This window comes from Rhinopithecus roxellana, chromosome 17 (assembly GCF_007565055.1).
Source record: "Rhinopithecus roxellana isolate Shanxi Qingling chromosome 17, ASM756505v1, whole genome shotgun sequence".
Taxonomy (NCBI): Eukaryota; Metazoa; Chordata; class Mammalia; order Primates; family Cercopithecidae; genus Rhinopithecus; species Rhinopithecus roxellana.
The window spans coordinates 6,860,475-6,880,755 of NC_044565.1; the positions used below are offsets into that span (position 1 = coordinate 6,860,475).

The 20,281-nt window shown below is 41.6% G+C and overlaps 1 pseudogene; it reads left to right on the plus strand.

The window, feature by feature from the left end:
- The first annotated feature begins 1,080 nt into the window (after window positions 1-1,080).
- Window positions 1,081-1,196, plus strand: LOC115894508 (annotated as a pseudogene).
- Window positions 1,197-20,281: the final 19,085 nt, after the last annotated feature.

Consider the following 20,281-nt stretch of genomic DNA (forward strand, 5'->3'; position numbering starts at 1 on the left):
CTAAGGGAAGAAACTGTCAAGATGTGGCAGGTTCAAACAAGTGTGAAAGCTAATAGGAAGGAGCCAGTGGAGAAGGACAGGTTGGAAAAAACAGGGCGAGGTTACAGTATGCGTACGTGCATGAGCTCTCGAGCAAACCTGCCTGAATTCAAATTTTCACTCTGTTATTTCTCATCAGAGAAAACTGAATGAAATTGATGTACTCACTTTAAAAATTTTAAGTGTAGGAGAGTCATGCTTTTGTTATTTTCTAATGAATCTGGGAGCAAAGAAAAATGTCAGTGACTGGCTGGGTGTGGTGGCTCACGCCTGTAATCCCAGCACTTTGGGAGGCTGAGGTGGGCCGGTCACCTGAGGTTAGGAGTTCGAGACCAGCCTGGCCATGCTGGTGAAACCCCGTCTCTATTAAAAATAAAAAGTTAACTGGGTGTGGTGGCATGCACCTGTAGTCACAGCTACTAGGGAGGCAGAGGCAGGAGAATCGCTTGAACCCGTGAGGCGGAGGTTGCAGTGAGCTGAGATCATGCCACTGCACCCCAGCCTGGGTGACAGAGCAAGACCCCATCTTAAAAAAAAATGCCCGGGCACGGTGGCTCACGCCTGTAATCCCAGCACTTTGGGAGGCCGAGGTGGGTGGATCATCTGAGGTGGGGAGTTTGAGACCAGCCTGACCAACACGGAGAAACCCCGTCTGTACGAAAAATACAAAATTAGCTGGGCATGGTGGTGCATGCCTGTAATCCCAGCTACTCGGGAGGCTGAGGCAGGAGAATCGCTTGAGCTGGGGAGGTGGAGGTTGCAGTGAGCCGAGATCACGCCATTGCACTCCAACCTGGGCAACAAGAGCAAAACTCTGTCTCAAAAAAAAAAAAAAAAAAAAAAAAAAGTCAGTGACCTTCCTTAGAAGTAGCAATAAATCTTTTCAATATTTATACTATTAAAAATTTATATCATTAACAATATGAAAATACTTTTTCAGTATTATTTCCATTTATCTATTTATCTATGATTCATGTAGCTATTGCTGTGGAATAAACCACCCTTAAACTTAGTGGCTTAAAAATAGAAATCATTTATTCTGTGCTTGCTTCGGCAGCACATGTACTAAAATTGGAACAATACAGAGAAGTTTAGCATGGCCCCTGTATAAGGATGGCATGCAAATTCATAAAGCACTCCATAAGAAATACTTTTTTTTAAAAAAAGAATATTTATTCTCGTTTGTGAATCTGTAATTGGGCAGGACTCACTAGGGACGTAGGGACATCTTGTGTTCACTCCACTCAACATCAGCTGAGAGGAGTCCAAGGGTGGGAACTGGACTGGTCAGATGACTGCCTTACGCACAGGTCTGGTGATGCTGGATCTCTGCTGGGAAGTCAGCAGGACTGTTGGCCAAACCACCTTTGCTTGGCTTCTTCATGACACCTGGGCTTCCCCACAATATGGTGACTGGGTTTCGAGAGTAAGGGCTAGGAGAGAGAGAGTCAGGCAGAAACTGTATAACTTTTGATGACCTAGCTTCAAAAGTCATTCAGCATAACTTTTGCTTCGTTCTATTCACTAATGTCAGTCCGCACTCAAAGGGAGGAAAATCATACTCCACCTCTTAACGAGAAAAGTCTCAAAGAATTCATGGGCATGGTTTAAAACCAGAACAGTAACAAGTTGCCAATTAGGACAACAAATTACAGGTTTCATTTTCAGGGTTGTTTCTACAGTACATTGAAACATTTTCTGAAACTTCAGTGTCTTACGCTGATTAGTAAACATAAGGAATTTACGTTCATAACAGATCCCTCTTTTGTTCAAATATTTGCAATGACATATTTATTTTAACTAGGAACAGAAAAGTTGGAGATGGCAGCCGGGTGTGGTGGCTCATGCCTGTAATCCCAACACTTTGGGAGGCCGAGGCAGGCGGATCATGAGGCCAAGAGTTTGAGACTAGCCTGGCCATCATGGCAAAACCCTGTCTCTACTAAATATAAAAAAATTGGCTGGACTTGGTGTCTTGTTCTTGTAATCCCAGCTACTCGGGAGGCTGAGGCGTGATAATCACGTGAACCTGGGAGGTGAAGTTTGAGCCGAGATGGTGCTACTGCACTCCAACTGGGCAATAGGATGAGACTCCATCTCAAAAAAAAAAAAAAAAAAAAAAAAAAAAAAAAAAAAAAAAAGAAAAGAAAAGAAAAGAAAAATAAAAAGAAAAAGAAAAACAGAAAAGTTGGTGATAGCAATGGATATTTATACAGATTTTTATAATGCACAGAAAAAAAAAGTGTTAGTCTTACGGCTGTTCTCAGTTTAATGCCTCTCAGATGAATTCTTTGAACAAGTTTATGTTGCAGAACCACTGAAGCTGTGAAGGAGTGGGGTCACCTGTATCAGAGACCTTTTTGCTTGTATGTTAATTCTGAAGACTAGAAGCACTATAAGCAATATTATTTGTATGACAAGCAACAACTCAGGCCTTTGGGCTCTTAAGATTTTCTCAGTCGAAATGAAATAAGAACTAAAAGCAGTTTCATTTAATAATAGTGGGATAAAGAACATAGAGCATTTTTCTTTCGCTTTGTGTAAACATGGTTAAGTAAAGTGAGTGTAGAGTAATAAGAACCACCGCTCCACAGGCTTCTGGGGGGAAGACTGAGTTCGCTCATGCACTCCAAGCTCTTAGCACGGAGCCAGACACACCGAGGTACTAAGTGACTGAGGATGACTGATGATGTGAGAGCCTTGAGGAGGCTGACTGGGACACAAAGCAAATGCAGAGAGACTGGCCTTAGGTAAGAGTGGGCTCCTGCTTCTATTGAATGAGAGAGAAGAGGGAAAGCATAAAGAGAGTTTCAACAGGTTTTAATGTGGGCTGATGGGGAACTGAGAAAGTGTCCTTCTACCACCTTCTGTTACTTTGCTATAAGTGAGGAAAAGGGAGATGGACTAGGAGATTGAAGTCAATGAAGAAGACTGGAAACATTTTCTGTGGAGATGGGTCAGCCAGCTCATTATAGAAACATGAAAGGTTTGCTAAGCAACCATGATGCCAGTTAGTTTTGGATATCATCAATGTGCAGGGTGAGGTTCTGTTATGTTCTCCTAAAGGGCTTAGTGGCTTTGAGTTAGAGTCTGGGAGGGTGGACCTTGGACAGATCCAGAGCTTTGCCCCACAGTGCAACGAGAGGGCAACAGAGCCAAGAAGTGGAGAATATTGATGAAAGAACAGTCCAAGTAAGCAACTGAAGGAAGTGAAGACCGCCAAGGAGGAGGTGGTACAGCAAAGTTGAGCAGGTTAAAGGACTGAAGGTTTCTGTGTGGTTGAAATACCAGAGCAGTGGGAATAGTGGAGAGAGAGAGAACAAGACCGCTATCGGTTGTGGTCAGAGGGTGGTCTAGTACTTTTTACAGAGAGGTCATGGTGTTAGTCATCCAAATGGACACTAAGACTTCTTGGGGATTAGGACAAAGAAGAGAGCTTGGTTCCAGTGCCAAACATTTAATAAATACGGGAGAATGACTAGGCAGTCAGTGGCTGAAAGTTACAAAGAGAGATAGGATGGTAAAAAACGTTAAAGGACTGAGGCTTTTGTTTGTTTTTGTTGTTGTTTTTTTTTTGTTTTACAAAAGCTGGAGAAGTCACAATCTGAAAACATCAGTAGAGTGATGACCCCATGCTGGCCCTGTGATATCCAGATGGTAGGGGCATGAGCTTCTTCTCCTTGAGAAAGATGCAGGGGAAACATGGTCCCAGAGGATAGCCAGGTCTCAGCCAAGGCATGAATTGAGAAAACAGTTAGAAAAGAGAATGGAAAAAAATAGATAGGTTTTTTCATTTAAAAAGTAACTGTCAAGGACCTGCTCTGTGCATGGTACTGTTTTGGGCATTGAAATGCATCTGTGAATAAGACATAGTAAGGAATTTACATTCCAGTGGTAGGAGACAGACAATAAACGCTTGAGCAAATACATACTCAATATAATTTTGGATAGTGATACAGCTGTGCAGAAAAATATATGCTATTAGATGAAGAGTGAAGGTGTGCAGAGAAATGGAGGTTTGCTGCAAATTGTGTTCTCCAAAGGAAATGGAGAGTGCCGTGGGATTTGTGTTGACAGTAAGCCTAGATAGATTTTATTGCATTAATGCTTGCTGGAATAAATAGCTCTACTGAATAGCAGATGGAAGAAAGCACACTGGGCTTTGCAAATCATCACTGTGATGCATGTAATTTTGCAGAACTGCCAGGGTTTCTCACAGCAACTCATTTCCACTGTGGCTCCCTAGAGAGAGCTGCGGCCACTGCAAGATTTCTCCTACCTGCATGACCTCATGGCCAGCAACAGACAATTGCAACTTCTGCCTACGGACTTCATGGGTCAGGGAACCACTGAAAAGCAAAGCAGTCACTTGCTGTGTGGGGGTTGGAGGAACTGGAGGAAGCCTCTGAGGCCCTTTGCATGCAGCTCAGAGAGCAATAGCGTTCTCAGGTCGAGCAAAGGGAAGTGGCTAGCACTTTAGACATGACACTGATTGAGGCTTGGAGGAGACTTTTTTTAGGGCAAAGAAAGGGAAGTTTTACTTCACTCGTAGTTAGTAAACATAAGACATGTACATTCTTAATAGATCTCCAAATAACATTAGAGGAAGACCAGGAACAATTTTAAGGGGATAGAGCTATAACTGACTGGGGTGAGAACTGGGGACATTTGGGAAAGAATCCTCATTCCAGGTGGCCTCAAGATCAGTATCTGGGCTCCTGTGATTCTCTATGATGCTCTGATTGGCCACTGCCACTCAGGCTCAGACTGGTATCCCCCTTGTGTGGTTTTCTTTATCACGTATCCTATAGTCCTCTTTTCTGATTCTCCCTTAACCTGTGCCTCTTCTTGAGATCATGAGGAAGATATTATTTTCTAATTACTGTTAAAGTCTTTCCTTTTTAAAATGACCTAATTAATTCATTAATGTCTCATTTATTCACACCTTTTGAGCTTTCATTATATTCAAGACACTATTGCAAAAAATAGAGACTTAAAGATAAAAATAATGTTATTACTCACCCAGCAGGGAGAAGAGATACTTTTTTTGAATGACACTACAAAATAATGTAAATGTTGGGTTTCCCTTTACTCCACATTGTCTCCTTCAGGCATCTCCAAGCTTCAACCGTAACTGACAGATCTTTATCTTTAGTGCATTTTTCTCTTCTAGCTTCCAGGTTTGTACATCCAGTTTCCAATTGGACACTCCGTTTAGCATCCCACCTGCATCTCAAACACAACACAACTCAAATGGAATTAACCATCTCCCTGACTACCCTTAGAATCCATCTGTTCCTCCACCTCTTGTATCATCTTTCTCAATGAATGATGCTATTGCCGCCCGCCAGTTACCTAAGCCTTTAAATAATAATACCCTTGATCCCTACTGCCCTTCTACATTCGATAGTCACTTCCCATATTCAGTAGTTGCTAGGTCCTGTTGAGTCTACGTAATAAACATTTCTAGGGCTTTCTCTCCATCCTCATGGTCAGCACTGTGGCTTAGACCCTTGTCTCCTCATCCGTAGGTCACTGAGCAACTTCCCAGCTAGTCTCCTTACCACAAAGTCTTGCCTCCTTTTTTGTTTGTTTGTTTGTTTGTTGTTGTTGTTGTTTAGGAGCAGAGATTTAATAGGAAAAAGAAAGAGAAAGGAGAATAGTTCTCTCTTGCGAGAGAGAGGGGCTCCCAAATGAGAATTCCCAGTCTTGCTTTGTTCTAAAACAGGTCCACATTGCTACATAGGAATGGCACCCTGCCTTTTCCTCAATGGCCCCCCACATGTTTGTAGCACAGACAAGGCCCCTTGGATTCTGGGCCCTGCCAATCTCTAGGTCATTTCTCCATTGCCCTTCTGGATCCTTATACATGCAGCAGGTTTAATAACAGCCATTATGATTATGAGGTTCTTAAAGACTCTCCAGCATGCTGTCGTCTCTCACAAGTTCTGTCTTTGCACAGAACTTGTATCTCAACTTCTGTTTAGAAAATCCTTCCTCTTCTACTTCCCTAGTTAATTTTATTCATACTTCAGAGCTCAGCTGTAAACTCAACCCCTCTTGGATACTATGTGTAGCCCTGCAGCTTTTTCTCAGCAGCCACGAGACCCTGGATCACCCCCAGCATAGCATGTGCCAAATTACATGTTAATTGTGAGCCCCTTCCATGAATCTGTAGATAGTTCAAGGGCAGGACTGTGCCCTGTGTGTTTGTATCTCCAGTGACTGACTTGTAGTGGATACTCAATAAATGTGTGGTAAATGAATAAATGAAAAAAAGGGAGAAAGAATGAAAGGAAGAAAGGGAAGAAAGAAGAAAGGAAAAGAATAGGAAGGGAAGAAGGAAGGGAGGAAGAGGGAGAGGAAGAGGGAGAGGGTGAAAAATGTAGACTATGGGAATGAAGAGAAGAAATAATTAACTTTAAATCCTACACTAAATAGGCAGTACAGTCTTCAAAGAAGAGGAGATGTTTGGGCCAAGTGTTAAGGTAAAGGGAGGAGTTATCCAGGCAGAGTAAAGGCAAGGGGATTTTTGGACACAGCCAAGAATGCACACAAGCAGAGAGGTATGCAAAATGGTGAAATGTTGGTTAATTTGTTGGGATTCAGTGAAAGACTATAGAAAGTACCCTAGCTAGTTTAATGGGAAAATGTTTCCATATAAAGAATTTGGTTTTTACAGAATCATCTGGAGGACCACAGGAATGGGCTTTCGACTGGACATCTAGGAATAATTCCCAGAGGGATACTCTAAAACTGGCTTGCTGGAGAGCCATCGTCTCTGTCACAGTCAAGAAGATGCTGCTACACTGCTGGCTCCAGCAACACAGCACTGGGGCCCAGTGCAGGGATCACACAGCTGTTGACTCCAGAAAAACACGGCTTTACCTATAACCCAGAGATCAGAAAACTGCCTCCTGAAGCATGCTGTGCTTGCTAAAATATGCAGTAAGGAAATAGATGGCTCTAGGTTGGGCATGATGGCTCATGCCTGTAATCCCAGCACCTTGGGAGGCTGAGGTGGGCGGATCACCTGAGGTCAGGAGTTCCAGACCAGCCTGGTCAAAATGGTGAAACCCTGTCTCTACTAAAAACACAAAAATTAGCCGGGCATGGTGGCAGGTGCCTATAATCCCAGTTACTCAGAGGGGCCAAGGAAGGATAATTCCTCCGAGGAAGGAGGCAGAGGTTGCAGTGAGCCGAGATCATGCTATTGCATGCCAGCATGGGGGACAAGAGCGAGACTTCATCTCAAAAAAAAGAAAGAAAGAAAGAAAGAAAATAGATGGCTCTATTTAAATGATGTATTCCAAATTTAAGTCTGCCATGAATGCATCTGCTTAGCAGGATTGAAGTCACATCTGGAACTCTAGCTATAACAGAGTCTGAGAAATGTGGGTTTTAGCTTTCCAAGCACTGCAGGAATGAGTTGGATGGATGTTAAGAGAAACATCGAGTAGCCAAGCCACCATCTGTACTACCTCTTCTACATTCTGAGGTATAGGAAATGGTCTGTATATGTTAGTAGGGATAAGCCAGAGCTCTCTGTGGGATGGTTTCCCCTCCTGCTCCCCAGCCATGCTGGGGGACTGTGCAATTTGTGTACCTTTATGCCCATGGTGGAAAGTTGAGCCAACACTCTCACATTCTTCTCAGGTGAAACCTGTGCTCCTTTTCTGGGTTTCCACCGTGCAGCTTAGAGCCGAGCTTAGCATCAGCATGTCTGGGGACAGTGCTCATGGGGTGGCTGACTCACAGAGACAAACCTGATATTCTTCTACAAGTGAATGTAGTACAGGGCATGCGGCTGGGAGGAGAGGTCTTGTCCCACCATGAGCCCTACTCTTCAATAGCTGTGTGACCCTTGACAGACTCCTGCAATGTTTTGGATCTTGTTTGGTGCTTTGTGATATCAAAATGGTCACTCATAAAGTGAGTGGTCAGGATAGCAGCCACTGCCACGGGTAACCCAGTGCTTTCTGTGTCTTGCTTTACTCCTTCAGATTCAAAGTCTTCAGTAACAGCATCCATGTGGCCTATAAGCCAAGATTCATGTGCCCATACTCTCCTCACTATCAGGGTGGAGGACGGGAGTAGTTGGTTCTTTCTGGTTATGAAATGGAAGGCAGAGCCCTGTCTCCTACCAAAATGAGACGAGTGTGGAATTTATTCCCAAATGGAACCATGTTTAGTTAATGGATAGAAAATGTAAAAGCCACTACACTGTGAATGCTTGTATAATTGTACATATTTTTAAATAGAGATTACTCACTTTTGCTTCCTCCTGGGCATGGCACTGATATCCATGAAATCATAAGTTTAATGGACTGTGTATTTCTATTACATCTTAAAATAAACACATAATAATACTATTAAAACACAGAAATACATCCTGAGATCCGAAATCGATCTTATGTACCACCAGTGATGTACATCACATACTTTAGGAACCCAAATGCGAAGTGTTGACAACAATTAGTGTGGCAAATTAATCCTTGTGGGTGGATCCATGTGCATCAGTCAGGTTTCTGTGGAACAAGCAGTGGAAATAGGCTTCAGACTAATTTAAACAGAAATTAATTGATTTTTTTAAAAAAAAGTATTTAAAAAAAATCAGGTTAGTTCCCAGAATTAACAGGAAGGCTGGAGAACTGGTTTAGAAAATGGACAGAGATCAAGGGAGATTTTTGTAGGGGGTGGGAAAGTGCCAATGAAAGATAGAGAGAGAGGGGCTATTCTGAGAGGAAGGAGCATTCTGCTGTAACATTCTCTTCTTCCTTTTTTTTTTCTAAAAATTTTTGTGGGGGCTGTGAATGAAAATCATTTATTTTCAGCATTACTTCTTTTTTGTGTGTGATTACATTTTTTTTGATAGGTTTCTGGGAAACAGGTGAGTTTGGTTACATGAATAAGTTCTTCGGTGGTGGTTTTTGAGATTTTAGTGCACCCATCACCCAAGCAGTGTACACTGTACCTGCTGTGTAGTCTTTTATCCCTCACTCCCTCTCCCACCCTTTCCCCCTGAGTCCCCAAAGTCCATTGTATCATTCTTATGTCTTTGAGTCCTTACAGCTTAGCACCCACACACACATAAAATAAAATGTGATATATTTTATTTCACATTTTTATTCACTCATTGATTGATGGGCTTTCGGGCTGGTTTCATATTTTTGCAATTGTGAATTGTGCTGCTATAAATATGCGTGTGCAAGTATCTTTTTCATATAATGACTTATTTTCCTCTGGATAGATAGCCAAAAGTGGGATTGCTGGATCAAAGAGTAGATCTATTTTCAGTTCTTTAAGAAATCTCCACACTGTTTTCCATAGTGGTTACACTAGTTTACATTCCCACCAACAGTGTAAAAGTGTTTCCTTTTTACTACACCCATGCTAACATCTTTTTTTTTTTTTTTTTTTTTTTTTTTTTTTTTTTATGGCCATTCTTGTGGGAATAACTTGGTATTGCATTGCTGTTTTGATTTGCATTTCCCTGAAAGTTAGTGATATTGAACATTTTTCCACAAGCTTGTTTGGCCATTTGTATACCTTCTTTTGAGAATTGTCTATTCATGTCCTTAGCCCACTTTTTGATGGGATTTTTTGGTTTTTTTCTTGCTGATTTGTTTGAGTTCCTTGTAGATTCTGGATATTAGTCCTTTGTCAGATGCATGGATTGTGAAGATTTTCTCCCACTCTATGGGTTGTCAGTTTACTCTGTTGATTATTTCTTTTGTTGTGCAGAAGCTTTTTAGTTTAATTAAGTCCCATTTATTTGTCTTTATTTTTGCTGTGTTTGCTTTTGGGTTCTTGGTAATGAAGTCTTTGCCAAAGCCAATGTCTAGAAGGGTTTCCCAATGTCTAGAAGGGTTTTCTAGAATTTTTATGGTTTTTGGTCTTAGATTTAAGTTCTTGATCCATCTTAAGTTGATTTTTGTATAAGATGAGAGATGAGGATCCAGTTTCATTTTTCTACATGTGGCTTCCCAATTATCTCAGCACCATCTGTTGAATAGGGTGTCCTTTCCCCACTTTATGTTTTTGTTTGCTTTGTCAAAGATCAGTTGACTGTAAGTATTTGTCTTTATTTCTGGGTTCTCTATTCTGTTCCATTGGTCTGTATGCTGGTTTTTATACCAGTACTATGCTGTTTTGGTGACTATGGCCTTACAGTATAGTTTGAAGTGGAGTAATGTAATGCTTCTAGATTTGCCTTTTTGCTTAGTTGTGCTTTGACTATATGGGCTCTTTTTTGGTTCCTTATGAATTTTAGGATTGTTTTTTCTAGTTCTGTGAAAATGATGGTGGTATTTTGATGGGAATTGCATTGAATTTGTAGATTGCTTTTGGCAGCATGGTCATTTTCACAATACTGATTCTACCCATCCATGAGCATGAGATGTGTTTCCATTTGTTTGTGTCATCTATGATTTCTTTCAGCAGTGTTTTGTAGTTTTCCTTGTAGAGGTCTTTCACCTCCTTTGTTAAGTACATTCCTAAGTATTTATTTTTATTTTTACTTTTTTGCAACTGTTTAAAAGGGATTGAGTTCTTGATTTGATTCTCAGCTTGGTTGCTGTTGGTGTATAGCAGAGCTACTGATTAGTGTACACTAATTTTGTATCCTAAAACTTTGCCGAATTCATTTACCAGTTCTAGGAACTTTCTGGATGAGTCTTTAGGGTTTTCTAAGTATACAATCATGTCATCAGCAAACAGCGACAGTTTGACTTTCTTTTTACTGGTTTGGATGTCCTTTATTTCTTTCTCTTCTCTGATTTTTCTGGCTAGGACTTCCAGTACTATGTTACACAGAAGTGGTGAAAGTGGGCATTCTTGTCTTGTTCCAGTTCTCAGGGGGAATACTTTCAACTTTTTCCAGTTCAGTATAATGTTGGCTGTGAGTTTGTCATAGATAGCTTTTATTACCTTAAGGTATGTCCCTTCTATGCCAATTTTGCTGAGGTTTTAATCATAAAAGGATGCTGGATTTTGTCACAGGCTTTTTCTGCATCTATTGAGATAATCACATGATTTTTGTTTTTAATTCTCATTATGTAATGTATCACATTTATTGACTTGTGAATGTTAAACTATCCCTGCATTCCTGGTGTGAAACCCACCTGATCATGGTGGATTATCTTTTTGATATGCTGCTGGATCCAATTAGCTAGTATTTTGGTGAGGGTTTTTGTATCATGTTCATCAGGGATATTTGTCTGTAGTTTTCTTTTTTTGTTATGTCCTTTCCTGGTTTGGCATTAGGGTGATATTGGCTTCATAGAATGATTTAGTGAGGATTCTCTCTTTCTCTATTTTTTGGAATAGTGTCAATAGTATTGATACCAATTCTTCTTTGAATGTCTCATAGAAGTCAGCTGTGAATCTATCTGGTCCTGGATGTTTTTTTGTTACCATTTCCATTACAATTACTTTCAATTACCATTTCAATCTCACTGCTCATTATTGTTCTGTTCAGAGTTTCTGTTTCTTCCTGGTTTAATCCAGGAGGGTTGTATATTTCCAGGAAATTATCCATCTCCTCTAGGTATTCTAGTTTATGCACATAAGGGTGTTCATAGTAGCTTTGAATGACCTTTTGTATTTCTGTAGTATTGGAATGTCTCCCATTTCATTTCTAATTGAGCTTATTTGGATCTTCTCTCTTCTTTTCTTGGTTAATCTCGCTAATGGTCTATAAGTTTTGTTTATCTTTTCAAAGAACCAGCTTTTTGTTTCATTTCTCTTTTGTATTTCTTTTTTGTTTCAATTTCATTTAGTTCTGCTCTGATCTTGTCATATTACCAGAATAGTTTTTCTGGTTCCTTCTCATTTGGGTAGACTATGTCAGAGAGAAGATCTGGGACTCAAGGGCTACTGTTCAGTTTCTTTGGTCCCTCGGGGTGCTCCCTTGATGTGCTGCTCTCCCTTCCCGTAGGGATGGGGATTCCTTAGAGCTGAACTGCAGTGATTGTTATTTCTCTCCTGGACCTGGTCACCCAGTGAAGCTACTGGGCTCTGGGCTAGTACTAGGGAGTATCTGCAGAATGCTGTGATATGATCTGTCTTCAGGTCTATCAGCCACGGATTCCAGCACTTGCTTTGGTGGAGGCAGCAGGGGAGTGAAGTAGGCTCTGTGAGGGTCCTTGTATTTTTGTTAACTGCACTGATTTTATGTTGGTTGGCCTCCAACTAGGAGTTGGTGATTTCAAGAATGCATCAGTACAGGGAGGATCAGGCAGTGGGTGAGACCCACTCCTGGCCTTAAAGCTCCCAAGAGATTATGTCATTTGTATTTGGCTGTCAGGGCGGGTAGAGAAAGATCATCAGGTAGGGCCAGGATTAGGTGTGTCTGAGCTCATACTCTCCTTGGGCAGGGCTTGCTGTGGCAGTTATGGGGTCTGGGTGTGTGATTCCCAGGCCAATCGAGTTATGTTCCCAGGTGGATTATGGCTGCTTCTGCTGTGTCACACAGATTGCTGGGGAAGTAGGAGAAAGCTGGCAGCCACAGGCCTCACCCAGTTTCCATGCAGCCCACAGCCCAGAAGTCCGGTTTCACTCCCACCATGTCCCACCAACAGCACTGAGTTTATTTCCAGGAAGCTGGTGAGCAAGGCTGAGGACTTGCCCCAGGCTACAAGCCTCCCAGCTGAGAAAACAAGCGAACTCACAGTTCCTCAACTGTCCCATGGAGCCTGCAGTGGCAATCCACCTCCTTCAAAGGGTCTGTGGACTCTCTTGGCTTTCCTGGTATGTTTCTGTGGAAGTGCTTGCGGCCAAAGTTCACGATGTGGGTCTCCATGCACTGCTCTGTTTGTCTGAGGGAGCTGCAAGTTAGTCCTGCCTCCTATCTGCCATGTTTCCTCAGCATCCTCTTCCTTCTTAAAACCTGGACCACGCCTACAATCCCAGTTCTTTGGGTGACCGAGGTCAGGAGATCGAGACCATCCTGGCTAACATGGTGAAACCCTGTCTCTACTAAAAAAATACAAAAAAAATTAGCCGGGTGTGGTGGTGGGCACCTGCAGTGCCAGCTACTCGGGAGACTGAGGCAGGAGAATGGTGTGAACCCGGGAGGCGGAGCTTGCAATAAGCTGAGATCGCGCCACTGCACTCCAGCCTGGGCCACAGAGCGAGACTCCATCTCAGGGGAAAAAAAAAAAAGCTGGAAAGCTGGAGATTATTTTGAGGCCAGGTGCATTCACGTCCAGGCCAACAGGTACCAGCTGAGCCTTGTGCTAGTCACAAGACAAGCAGCAAATGAGGAGGTGAGGACAGGAGTCTGTCAGGCCAAGCACTGGCCCCTGAGGGAGACGCAGAAGGATAAGCTGTGGTCCTCACAGCTATGAGGTTGGCTTAAAGGTTTCCCTTGGAGGCACTGTGCCACTTCACTTCCCATAGGGCCCACCTCGGAGGCATTTCTATCACCCTATCACACAGATGAAGAAACTGAGGCTCAGAGAGGTTAAGAAACTTATCCCAGTTAGTAAGTGGTGCCGACAAGAATAAAATTTAGACCGTTCTGACAGAAAGCCATGTTTGTAATCACCACATATTCATGCTCCTTCTTAGCACAGGGTGGCTAACAAGCTCAAACAAGCCAAGATTTAAATGCCACAAAGAAGATCCAAAAGACCTGTGAGGAAGAGGAGACTGCCAGTGGCTGGGCGATCAGGAAGACTTTGTAGGAGAGGAAAACTATTTTTTTCTCAGTTCTCGTAAGTTCTTAGTTGGAATGAGCAGATTAATAAGAGAAAAGCAAGCAGATGTTTATTAATATGTATATTTCATATATACATGGGAGACACCCAGGGAATAAGTAGCTTTCAAAGAGGTGGCTTTGAATTCCAGTTTATACAGTGTCTTCAACAAAGAACAGTAAGGTTTTAGAGACATGACAAGAGAATTAAAAAGGACTCTGAGACTCTAAGAGTAGTGACTTGTGGAAAGGTGAAATGTCAGATACAGGCTAGTTTGTAAAGCTTGCTAATGTAAATTCCTCTGGTGCCATCTCCAGACTGATAAGAGTCTTAAAGTTGTCTTTGCTTGTTGACCTTTGTCCTTGTTGGTGAATGCAGTGGGGGTGGGGAGTAGGAGTTGGGATAGTGAGGGGGTTTCCTTCCACCTGTGGGAAGAGGTGTTCACATTTTAAGATTGGGAGCAGGAGGCCTGATGTGATTAGAGCTGTGATGTAAAACCGGCATTCACAGGTATTTTAATATATCATACCAGTAATCTTTTTAAAAACTTGGGAAAACGACTTTTAATTTTTACAAGAACATTGATAAAAATAACAAGTTGCACCTACTATAACCACTATTTCATAGAAGAAAGGCCAGTTTTACATTTCCTCTCCACTCGGTGAGCATGATCTCAGAAGAAAGGACTGCCCTTCTCAAGAGGGAAGAGTTAACAATAGCATCCCAATGTATTGAAATATCAAGCTCTGGGCTCTCGATTTTCTCATTTCATTTGGCTCATTATTAAAACTGGCACTGGTCTAAGGACCAACATGTGGAAACCACCGCTCTGAAATATCTTGCAATAGTATAGAGGCAGATTGGAGCTGGAGAAGAGAGACTTTTATTCTTAAGGAACTTGTCTTAGTCACCTCAGACTACCATAACAAAATATCACAGGCTGGGCGGCTTAACCAACAGGAATGTATTTGCTCCCAGTTCTGGAGGCTGTGATCAAGTCTCAGATCATCCACTTGCTGGCTGGCAGACAGCAACCTTCTCCTTTCCTTGGTGTCTGCACAGGCACAGGGACGGTGAGAACTCTCTGGTGTCTCTACCTCTTCTTATAAGGACATCAATTCTATTGTGTCAGGACCTTATTTAACTTAAATTACTTTCTTATAGGCTCTATCTTCAAATGTAGCCACTTTGGGAGTTAGGACTTTGGTATGTGGATTATGGAGGGATTCAGTTCACACAGAGCTATTACAATGGTTTGGACAAGGAGCTCTAACTGGGGAAGGGGGGAAGACGGTGGGCTAGGGAAGGAGAGGTCAGGTGGGTCATGTACGTCCGTGTGAAGAGACCACCAAATAGGCTTCATTTGAGCAACAAGGCTGTTTATTTCACCTGGGTGCAGGTGGGCTGAGTCTGAAAAGAGAGTCAGCAAAGGGAGATAGGCGTGGGGCTGTTTTATAGGATTTGGGTGGGTAGTGGAAAATTACAGTCAAAGGGGGTTTTTCTCTCATGGACAGAGGCAGGGGTCACAAGGTGCTGAGTTGGGGAGGTTCTGAGCCAGGAGAAGGAATGTCACAAGGTTAATCGCTCAGTTAGGGTGGGGCAGGAACAAATCACAATGGTGTAATGCCATCAGTTAAGGCAGGAACTGGCCATTTTCACTTCTTTTGTGATTCTTCACTTGCTTCAGGCCATCTGGATGTATACGTGCAGGTCACAGGGGATATGAGGGCTTAGCTTGGGCTCAGAGGCCTGACAAGGCACAGGAGGAGCTGGGATGGAGGTGCAAAGTACTCATGCTGACCTGACATCCCATGCCCACAGCAGACATGACTACTTGATCAGACAATACTTTCTTGGAATCAAAGACACAACCTCACAGTCCTCAGCATCCTAGTTCAGGCAGCCTGTATCAGTAGATCAGAGTGGGCACACGACCTGGTGCTGTCACTGCATCCTGTGAGGGGAGATGGCATCGGAATGGAGGTGGAGGAGTCACAGGTGGTCCTGATGTCACAGGCCTGGGAGTCTGGGAGAGGCATGGTAAGTAGTAGTATGGCCCTCAAAGACATCCGTCTCCTAATGTCTAGAATCAATCCAAGTGTTAACCTAACATAGAAAAAAGGATTTTGCAGATGGGATTCAACTAAGGATCTCAAGATAGAAAGACTCTCCTGGATTATCCAGGTGTGTCCAATGTAACAGCAAGCGTTCTTGAAATAGGGACACAGGAGATTGAATTGTGAAGGAGATGTGCTGATAAAAGGAGAGATTGAAGTGATGCGACCATGAGGCAAGGAATGTGGGTGGCCTCTAGCAGCTGGCAGCAATGCAGAAATGGATTCTCCCCTAGAGTCCAGAAAGATCACAGCAGTGCTGACACCTTGATTTAAGCCTAGTGTCACCTCTGTCAGACTTCTGACCTACAGAACTGTAAGAGGATAAATTTGTGTTTTAAGGCACTAGGTTTGTGGTAATTTGTTACAGCAACAGTGGGAAACTAATACAAGAAGGGTTGTGCCATCAACAGAAATACAGCAGTCAGAAGAAAGATGGTTGGGGAGAGCAGAGGGTGGGGTGGGAAGGTGATAGATTCTATTTGGGACATTCTGGGTGTCATATGCATATTACTGGGGAGCTGTCCATCAAAAGCTGGAACTTCAAAGAGAGAAAGGAAGGAGCAACACTATTGTAAAAGGGACAGAAGTAGGTAATGTTCAATACGTGTTGAGTACCTACAAGGTTTTTGGTTCTTTCACCAAGTTATTTTATTTAATTTTTATGGCATCCAGGGGTGTTTTTTTTTTTTTTTTTCCCTGAAACCAAATTTTCTCAGTTAAGTGTCCCATGTAAGTGGCCAGGGGTTAAGAGATGTGACTAAGACTAGACAGAGTGATTTTCATCATTACATGGTACTATGGTTCTACTGAAGCACTGAGGAAGGAAGTCAAGAGAGTTCCTGAGTAATGTCTGGAGTCTTCTCAGTAACACGCAGAGTGAGGCAGAGGTATTGTCAGTGTTAGTGGGTCACTTTGAAAGGTTAGAGGTAAATAAAGTTCAGGGCAATGCTACTTGGAGAGGAGTGAATCTTTGGTAACCTGGAGGAGATGCTTCTCAGAGGAAAATTTCCACACAGCATGAAGTCACCAGCTGTAAGACTAGTGGGTGTTCTGGGGGGTGTTAGTAGTGACTCACTGTCTGTTGGTCCAGTGCAGGGAGGGATGAAAGGCTGGGAAGTGGGTAGAGAATCTGAATCCTCCTGCCCCCACATGTCTATTCCTGTGCTTTCTCACAGTGGGGGCAAAAGGTATGCAAAGGGATTTCCGCAGTGTCTGAGTGCTCCCAGGAGACAGAAGAGTAACTGATGACTTGGAGTTGGAGTCTTGTTGGCTCAAGTAACTGGGGCGTTTTGGGATTTCAACACCTCCCTTTAGTTTTTATACATGATGCTGAGCGAGGAGTCAAAGACTTTGGTCTTGGTTTACCCCAGTAGCCTGCAAGCCTGAGTGCATGGCTAACATTTATTGGGCACTTAGCATGTGCCAAAGAGCTTTATGAGACAGGTTGTTTTTGAGTCCCATTATACCGATAAAGAAACAGAAGGTCAGAAAGGCCCAGTAACTTGGCCAAAGTCACGTAGCAAGTAAGTTGTCCAGCTGAAATTTAAAACCAGGTTTATCCAACTCCAAATTCCACATCTGATTTATTTTGCCATGAGTTAAATGTAGTTCTGATTTGGAGAAACTCCCAGTCCCAGCGGGAAAACAGATGGAATCACAAATTACCATAACACAGTGTAGCGATGTAGATATGAAAACAAAGACATGGGAACCCTGAAAGGAAGTTGTAACACTAATAGAGGAATGCACAGAGGAGATCTTTCAGAGGAGGTGGCCTTGTAGCTGCACTCAGGGATGGATGAGTTTCTGGCTAGAAGCACATTGTGGGTAGAGGTAGAACATCCAGAAAGGCATGAAGATGGTGGCCACGTTTGGGAGGAGTGAGTACTAGGCTGATGAACACAATGAGTCAGGAGCTTATGATGTCAGGGGCTACTGCTGGCATAGCTGATGACTGAAGATTCTGTGAAAAGAAAACCTTAACATTTCCAGCTGAGTACTAGGGCTGTGGTGATTATATATCATCTCTCATGACAACACAAATGTTGGGCTTACTTATCATCCTGCTCAGTAATCATTCTGTCACTCATTAAAGATATATCAGGGTAAATTTTAGGTGAGAATTGATTAGAAATGTAAACTCTATTATGTAGTTACAGGCTTCACAGTTTGCCACTCAAACAATATGGTCATCCAATCATGAGGCACAACCATCTGCTCAGAACTTTTTTAAAATTGGGGAAAATTGACATCCGAATTCCATCTCTTCTGAGAACTGTGCAGCTCAGAAATCTCCTTCCCTTTTTTGATTCCCCAGTTGGGTGAGATGACATTAACAGTGTGTTATAAGCACTTTTCATGTTTACTACTTCATATTCAAAATTAAGCATTTCAAACAGCTGTACAATTGTCTGTAAATGTAGCATTATTAGTTAATTTTCCCTTTTGCACATTGAGGTTACCTCTAATGTTTTGCTATTTTTAACTATGTTGAAATAATCATGTGGTTTTTATTCTTTGAATTATTTTGTATTGTCCTGTTACCTGAAATTAGATTAATTAATCAAAAGATTAGTAATGTTTTCATGACTTTTGATACATGTCACTCAATCACCTTCTGGAAGAGTTGGAACGAGAGCCTATTGCTGGCATCCCATTTCACGGCAATCTCACCTATGTTGGAAAATGGGCTTTTCCTATTTTCTGCTAATTCATTAGTTGTTAATGGCTCATTTTAACTATAAATTCCTTGTTATTGATGAAAGTTAAGCATTTTCCGTATTTTTATTTTCTGTCTAAATTCTACTTTTTGCACAATTGCCTTTGCTCACTTCTTTACTGGAATTTAGTATTCCAATTGTATGACTCCAAAATCATGTGATAAAATAAGAAAAGGGTCTTTCTTATTAGAGGCTAAGCAAGGGAATGAATAAAGAACAAGAACAGCAAAGGAATAGTGAATAAAGATACAAAACAATAACTTATTTTTATTTTTGAAGTTTTTCCTGGGCAGTAATTCTTGACGTTTTTGGGGATTATAAATTATTTTGAGATATGCATTCTTATCCCTAAAATGAACCTGATTTAGTACATAAAATTTAAACAAGTTGATAGATCCCCTGAAGTATATATCCACAAAATGCTCTCAGGTTAAGAAACATTGTTCTATAATAACTGCTTTAACCAAAATGTTTAATTATTGCTTATTTTTACCTGTCCTGGCAAAGAGCTAATTGTTAAATTTTGTGTTAGAGGGTCAATATTATAAACAATTTAATGTGGTCTCTCTTTCCTTTCCTTTTTTTGAGAGTTTTGAAGTTATCACTAAGTGGACTTTAGAGTACCAGGTAGGAATCTGACCTCACTGCTCAAACTTTCAACTTCAGGCATGAAGTGGTCCCAGTGATGTGGGAACCTCAGAGGGTAAAACAAAACTAGCAGACTGAGGCCCTCAGAAACCAGACTTATCAGATTCAGAATTTAATATAACTATGTTTGAAAGATTTAAAGAAAATAGATCAAATTAAAAAGTGAACAAGAAGCAAGAATAGCAAATGAACTGGCATGTTTGAGAAAGAATTAAATTGAGCTTTTAGAAATAATACATACAGTTGTTGAAGTAAAAACTCAAGTCAATAGGTTTAAACAGCAAAATGAATACAGTTAAATAAAACTATTGTGCTGAAAGATTTCAAAAACTATTACACAGAATGCAAAATGACAACATAGGACAATTCAATATATGATAGATACGTTAAGACACTATGAGGATAGTATAAGAAGACCTGATGGACATCTAATCACAGCACCTTAAGGTGAAAATAGAGAGAGAGCACCAATATTGAGGAGTTAATGTCTGAGGCTATTCCAGAACTGATAAATAAATGAATCTACAGATCTCAGAAACACAGCTTTTACAAAGGATAAATGAAGAGAAATTCACCGGCGATACATTATAATGAATCTATAAATCACCAAAGCTAAAGATATTATTTCACAAGTAGAATGACAGCTGACTTCTCAAGAACAATGAAAGCAAGGAGACAGTTGAATGACATTTTGAAAGTGGTGAGAGAAAAACTAACTGTTAATATAAAATTGTGTACCTATCAAAAATATCTTTTGGCTGGGCATGGTGGCTCACGCCTGTAATCCTAGCACTTTGAGAGGCCAAGGAATGTGGATCACTTGAGGTCAGGAGTTTGAGACCATCCTGGCCAACATGGTGAAACCCCGTCTCTACTAAAAATACAAAAAAAAAAAAAAAAAAAAAAAAAAAAAAAAAAAAATTAGCCATGTGTGGTGGTACGCACCTGTAATCCCAGCTACTTGGGAGGCTGAGACAGGGGAATTGCTTGAACTCAGGAGGTAGAGGTTGCAGTGAGCTGAGATAGTGCCACTGCACTCCAGTCTGGGAGACAGAGT